Source organism: Nomascus leucogenys, chromosome 14 (assembly GCF_006542625.1).
Source record: "Nomascus leucogenys isolate Asia chromosome 14, Asia_NLE_v1, whole genome shotgun sequence".
In the NCBI taxonomy this organism is placed as follows: domain Eukaryota; kingdom Metazoa; phylum Chordata; class Mammalia; order Primates; family Hylobatidae; genus Nomascus; species Nomascus leucogenys.
In genome coordinates, this window is record NC_044394.1 from 17,124,264 (window position 1) to 17,131,347 (window position 7,084).

The following is a 7,084-nucleotide window of genomic DNA, read 5'->3' on the forward strand; positions in this document are numbered from 1 at the left end:
ATGACTAGAAGAAAAGATTATCATAGAAAGTTATAAATAGACTCCATGTTATAAAAATATAGTATATGATAAATGAAGCATCACAAAATAATGTGACAAAACAAGATTTCTGTAAAATAAATGAAAGCCAAGGGAAAGATGACTTTATACACATGTGTTAAATCATATTTACATTACCTTTTATGAGAAGCAGTGGATATACATAAAATTAATTCGTTAGAATATTAGAGATTATAGAAGCTAGTGTGAACAGAAATAGTATGTGACTATTTTCCTAGAAGGATCAAGATAAACTCAGGTTATTGTTGTCAAATCAATTATACACCTCACAATCATTGAATTTATTCTAATATCTAGGACATATAAATTTAAAAGTGTATGTCTGAGACTTGTTCTTTGTATTAATTCATTCTCACACTCATAAAGTATCTCATAAAGATACTAACCAAAACTGGATAATTTATTAACAAAGGAGCTTTACTTGATGCATAGTTTCAGAGGCTAAACAGGAAGCATGGCTAGGAGGCCTCAAGAAACTTACAGTCATGGTGGAAGGCAAGGGGGAAGCAGGCACCCTCTTCACAAGTTGTTTGGAGGGAGTATGTGTAAGAACAAGGAAGTGCCACGCTTTAAAAAAATCAGGACTAATAAGAACTCACTCACTATCATGAAAGAGCATGGGGAAACTGCCCCCCATGATTCAATCACCTCCCACTGGGCACCTCCTGGGACACATAAGGATTATGGGGATTACAATTCAAGATGAGATTTGAATGGGTAAACAGCCAAATCATATCATTCCACCCCTGGCCCTTCCCAAATCTCATGTCCTCACATTTCAAAACAAAATTATTTCTTCCTAATAGTCTCCCAAAGTCTTAACTCAGTCCAGCATTAATCCAAAAGTCCAAGTCCGAAGTCTCATCTGAGACAAGGCAAGCCCATTCCACCTAGAAGCCTATAAAATAAAAAGCAAGTTAGTTACTTCTAAGATACAATGAGGGTACAGGCATTGAATAAATGCTCCCATTCCAAATGGGAGAAATTGGCCAAAACAAAGGGACTACAGGCCCCATGCACGTTCAAAATCCAGCAGGGCAGTCATTAAATCTTAAAGCTCCAAAATAATCTCCTTTGACTCCATGCCTCACATCCAGGGCACACTGATGCAAGGGGTGGGGTCTCAAGGCTTTGGGCAGCCCTTCACTGGCTGGCATTGAGTGCCTGAGGCTTTTCCATATGCATAGGGTAAGCTGTCGATGGATCTATCATTCTGGGGACTGGAGGACAGTTGTCTTCTTTTCACAGCTCCACTATGCAGTGCCCCAGTGGGGACTCTGTGTGGGGGCCACACCCCACTCTTTCCTTTCACACTGTCCTAGCAGAGTTTCTCCATGTGGGCTCCACTCCTGAAGCAGACTTCTACCTGGACATCCAGGCATTTCCATACATCCTCTGAAATCTAGGCAGAAGTTCCCAAACCTCAATTCTTGACTTTTATGCACCTGCAGGTCCAACACCATGTGGAGGCCAGCAAGGCTTGTGGCTTGCACCCTCTGAAACAACAGTCTGAGCTGTACCTTGACCCCTTTTAGTCATGGCTGGGACACAGGGGGCCAAATTCTAAGGCTGCACAGAGCAGCACTGGGGCCCTGGGCCCAGCCCATGAAACCATTTTTCCCTCCTAGGTTCTGGGTCTGTGATGAGAGGAGCTGCTGTGAAGGTCTCTGACATGCCCTGGAGACACCTTCTTCATTGTCTTGGTGATTAACAGTGGGGTTCTAGTGACTTATGAAAATTTCTGCAGCTGACTTGAAGAAAATGGGTTTTTCTTTTCTACCATATGGTGAGGCTGCAAATTTTCCAAACCTTTATGCTCTGCTTCCCTTTAAAACAGAAGTTCCAAGTTCAAGCCATCTCTTTGTAAGTGCATATAACTGAATGTTTTTCAGAGCACCCAGGTCAAATTTTGAATGCTTTCCTGCCTAGAATTTTTTTTTTCTGCCAGATACCCTAAATCCTCTCTCAGGTTCAAAGTTCCATAGATCTCTAGGGCAGGGGCAAAATGCTGCCAGTATCTTTGCTAAAGCATAGCATATATTACCTTTACTCCAGTTCCCAATATGTTCCCCATGAAGTTTGCCTCAGCCTGCACTTCATTGTTCACATCACTATCAGCATTTTGGTCAAAACTATTCAACATGTCTCTAGGAAGGGCCAAACTTTCCTACATCTTCCTATCTTCTTCTGAGCCCTTCAAACTGTTCTAACCTCTGCTTGTTACCCAGTTCCAAAGTCACTTCCACATTCTTAAGTATCTTTATAACAGTGCCCCACTAGCTCAGTACCAATTTACTGTATTAGTCCATTCTCACATTGCAATAAAGATATTCCCCAAAATATAAACAAAGAAGGTTTAATTGACTCATAGTTTCACAGGCTTAACAGGAAGCATGGCTAGGAGGTCTCAGGAAACTCACAATCATGGTGGAAGGTGAGGGGGAAGCAGACCCCTTCTTCACCAGGCAGCAATAGGGAGTGTGTGCAAGAATGAGGAAGTGCCACACATTAAAATCATCACCTCTTTTGAGAACTCACTATCATAGGAACAGCATGAAGGAAACTGCCACCATGATCCAATCACCTCCCACCAGATCCCTCCCTGGATACATGGGGATTATGGGCATTATAATTTGTATTAGGGTTCTCTAGAGGGGCAGAACTAATAGGGTAGGTATATATACGAAAGGGAGTTTATTAAGTAGTATTAACTCATACAATCACAAGGTCCTACAATAGGTCATCTACAAGTTGAGGAGCAAGGAAGCCAGTCGCAGTTCCAAAGCTGAAGAACTTGAAGTCTGACGTATGAGGGCAGGAAGCATCCAGCATGAAAGACAGATGTAGGCTGGGAGGCTAAGCCAGTCTATTGTTTTCACGTTTTCCTGCCTGCTTTACATCCTGGCCATGCTGGTGGCTAATTAGATGGTGCTAATCCAGATTAAGTGTGAGTCTGCCTTTCCCAGTCCACTGAATCAAATGTTAATCTCCTTTGGCAACACCCTCATAGACAAACCCAAGATCAATAGTTTGCATCTTTCAATCCAATCAAGTTGACACTCAGTATTAACCATCACAAGTCCACCCCTTTTCAACTTGAACCCATACACATCTCCTGAGATCATACATAATCTTCAAATAAAGACAATAATAAGGTCATAATTATGCCTAACATAATGCAACTAACCTTCATACAACCAGAAATGCACCAATCCCCTACCCAAATTCTATTACATAAAGCTAATAACACTTAAATGCTGATAGGAAGTCAATAAATCTTATGTCACATGATAAATGAAGATATTTTCTTAGTACTAGTTTATACCTGCACAAACATGTTTTTAACAAAAGGAGGAGGAAATACTCATGACAATTACAGTCCCCATTTCTGCAACTGATCACATGGTCATAGCTGGTATCGATGACTAACTTCTACGACACATTGTGTGTTCCCTTTGCCTTCAGCAAGCACCTCAGCAGGTTATGGCTTTTTTTGTTGCTGTTGTTCCTGGTGGAGTGACCCAAACCTTCATTCCTGAAGGGTCCTCACCATTTGTAATTCTGCCTGGATTGGGCTGTTGTGGTTTCCCATTGACATTAATCACAGGGCATGGTAATACTAAGAGATGCCCCAATGGATCTCCTATATTTAATGCATACTCTTCCTTACCTCCGTTGTGGAGTAGTAGGCTGATTTCATTTTGATAGTCCAGGTCAATCGCCCCAGCCAACACTATAACTCCCTTCTTAGCCTGTTGACTTATAGGTAGGAGGAGCCCAAAGTGTCCAGGTGGCAACCTTAACTTCCAGTTTAATGGAATCATTGCTGTGTCTCCTGGTGGCAGCATTCCTCCCTCTGGAACTAAGACTTCTAGGTCCACAGAATGTAATGTTGAAGGAACAGGAAGCAAAAATTTTGCTAGTGGATCAGTAGGGGTGATGGTGAGTGGTGTCACTTCCACCCCCAGCCCTTGATTATTCCTGAACCTGTGAATCCCAGCTATGGAAGAAATGGTACCATACACTGGAGGCTGATTCAGAACATGCATGGCCTTCTGGAGAACTTTGTCCCAGACCTGCAAAGTATTGTCACCTAGTTGACATTCTAATTGTGACTTCAAAAGGCCATTCCACTTTTCTATCAATCCAGCTGCTCCAGGATGATGGGGAACATGGCAAGACTGGTGAATTTCATGAGCATGAGCCCACTGCCACACTTTTTTAGCCATAAAGTGAGTGCCTTGGTCAGATGCAATACTGTGTGGAATACCATGATGGTGTAGGAAACATTCTGAGTCCACAGACGGTAGTCATGGCAGAAGCATTGCGTGCAGGATAGGCAAACCGATATCTGGAGTAACTGTCTATTCCAGTGAGGACAAACCTCTGCCCTTTCCATGATGGAAGAGGTCCAATATAATTAACCTGCCACCAGATAGCTGGCTGATTACCCCAAGGAATGGTACCATAACTAAGGTGTTCGTCTCTGCTGCTGACAAATTGGGTGCTCAGCAGTGGCTGTAGCCAGGTTAGCCTTGATGAGTGGAAGTCCATGTTGCTGAGACCATGTGTAACCTCCATTCCTGCCACCATGGCCACTTTGTTCATGGGCCATTGGAGCGATGACAGGGGGGCTGGGGAAAGAGGCTAAGTGGTGTCCACAGAACGGATCATTCTATGCACTTGATCATTAAAACACTTCTCTGCTGAGATCAAACATTGGTGTGCACTCACATAAGATACAAATATTTTCAGTTTTTGACCACTCAGAAAGGTCCATCTACATATCTCTTCCCCAAATTTCTTCATCACCAATTTTCCAATCATGTTTCTTCCAAGTTCCTGACCATCCAGCTAAACCATTGGCTATAGCCAATGAATCAGTATATAATTGCACATCTGGCTATTTCTCCTTCCATGCAAACTTCACAGCCAAGTGCACTGCTTAAAGATCTGCCCACTGGGAAGATTTCCCCTCACCACTCCCCTTCAGGGATGTCCTAGAAAGGTGCTGTAATGCTGCGCTGTCCATTTTTGTGTAGCGCCTGCATATTGTGCAGAACCATCTGTGAACCAGGTCCTAGTCTTCTCATCTGTCAACTAATCTTGGGAACTCCCCATGAGGCCACCAGTGCAGGTTGGCGGAGAGAAGGCAGGGTAGCAGGAGTGGAGACCATGGGCATTTGAGCCACTTCATCATGTAATTTACTTATGCCTTCAGGACCTGCTCAAGCCCGATCACATATATACCACTTCCATTTAATGCTGGAATGCTGCTGTGCATGAGCCACTTTATGGCTAGATGTGTCAGAAAGCAATCAGTTCATGATAGGCAGTTCAGGTCGCATGGGGACTTGATGACCCATAGTGAAACATTTAGTTTCCACCAAAGCTTAGTAACAGGCCAAGAGTTGTCTCTCAAAAGGAGAGTAGTTATCTGCAGAAGACAGCAGAGCCTTGCTCCCAAATCTTAGAGGCCTCCACCGTGATTCACCTACAGGGGCCTGCCAGAGGCTCCAAATAGCATCCCTATTTGCCACTGACACCTCAAGCACCATTGGAACTGCTGGGTCATATGGCCCAAGTGGCAGAGCAGCTTGCACAGCAGCCTGGACCTGTTGCAGAGCTTTTTCCTGTTCTGGACCCCACTCAAAACTAGCAGCCTTTTGGGTCACGCAGTAAATGGGCTGGAGTAACACACCCAAATAAGGAATGTGTTGCCTCCAAAATCCAAATAGGCCCACTAGGTGTTGTGCCTTTTTCTTGGTTGTAGGAGGGACCTAATGCAGCAACTTATCCTTTGCCTTAGAAGGAATATCTTGACAGGCCCCACACCACTGAACCTCTAGAAAATTTACTGAGGTAGAAGGTCCATGAATTTTAGACGGATTTATTTTTCATCCTCTGGCACACAAATGTCTCACCAATAAGTCCAGTGTGTTTGCTACTTCTTGCTCATTGGATCCAATCAGCATAATGTCATAAATGTAATGGATCAGTGTGATATCTTGTGGAAACAAAAAGCAATTAAGTTCTGTCCGGATAAGATTAAGACACAAAGCTGGAGAGTTGATATATCCCTGAGGCAAGACAGTGAAGGTATATTGCCGGCCTCGCCAGCTGAAGGCAAATTGCTTCCGGTGGGCTTTATGGACAGGAATGGAGAAAAAGGCTTTTGCCAAGTCAGTGGCTGCATACCAGATACCAGATGTGTTGATTTGCTCAAGCAATGAAACCACATCTGGTACAGCAGCTGCAATTGGAGTCATCACTTGGTTAAGCTTATGATAATCCACTGTCATTTTCCAAGATCCATTTGTCTTCTGCACAGGCCAACTAGGAGAGTTGAATGGGGGTAGAGTGGGAATGCCTATCACTGCACCTTTCAAGTCCTTGATGGTGGCACTAATCTCCACAATCCATCCAGGGATGCAATGCTGTTTTTGATTTACTATCTTTCTAGGCAGAGGCAGCTCTAATGGCTTCAATTTGTCCTTTGCCACCATAATAGTCCTCACCCTACCAGTCAGGGAGCCAATGTGGGGGTTCTGCCAGCCACTAAGTATGTCTATGCCAATTATGCATTCTGACACTGGGGAAGTGACCACAGGATGAGTCCGGGGACCCACTGGACCCACTTTAAGTTGGCCCTGAACTAAAACTTCATTAATTACCTGACTTCCATAAGCCCCTACTTTAACTGCAGGACCACAGTGACATTTTGGGTACCCTGGAATCAATGTCAGCTCAGAGCCAGTGTCCAGTAGTCTCCAAAATTTCTGATTATTTCCCTTTCCCTAATGCACAGTTAATCTGGTAAAAGGCCAAAGGTCTTCTTGGGGAAGAATGGGAGAAGGATTAACAGAATAAACTGTCAGTGATTTAGTGGAATCTTTCCTCCAGGTGACCCACCTTCACCTTCATTCAGTGGGTTCTGGGTCTGTAAAGTAGCTCAAGTCTGGAAATTGATTGAGGGACCATGATTCTCTGTTTTTATAATTCAAATTAGTCTTTTTCTACTCAA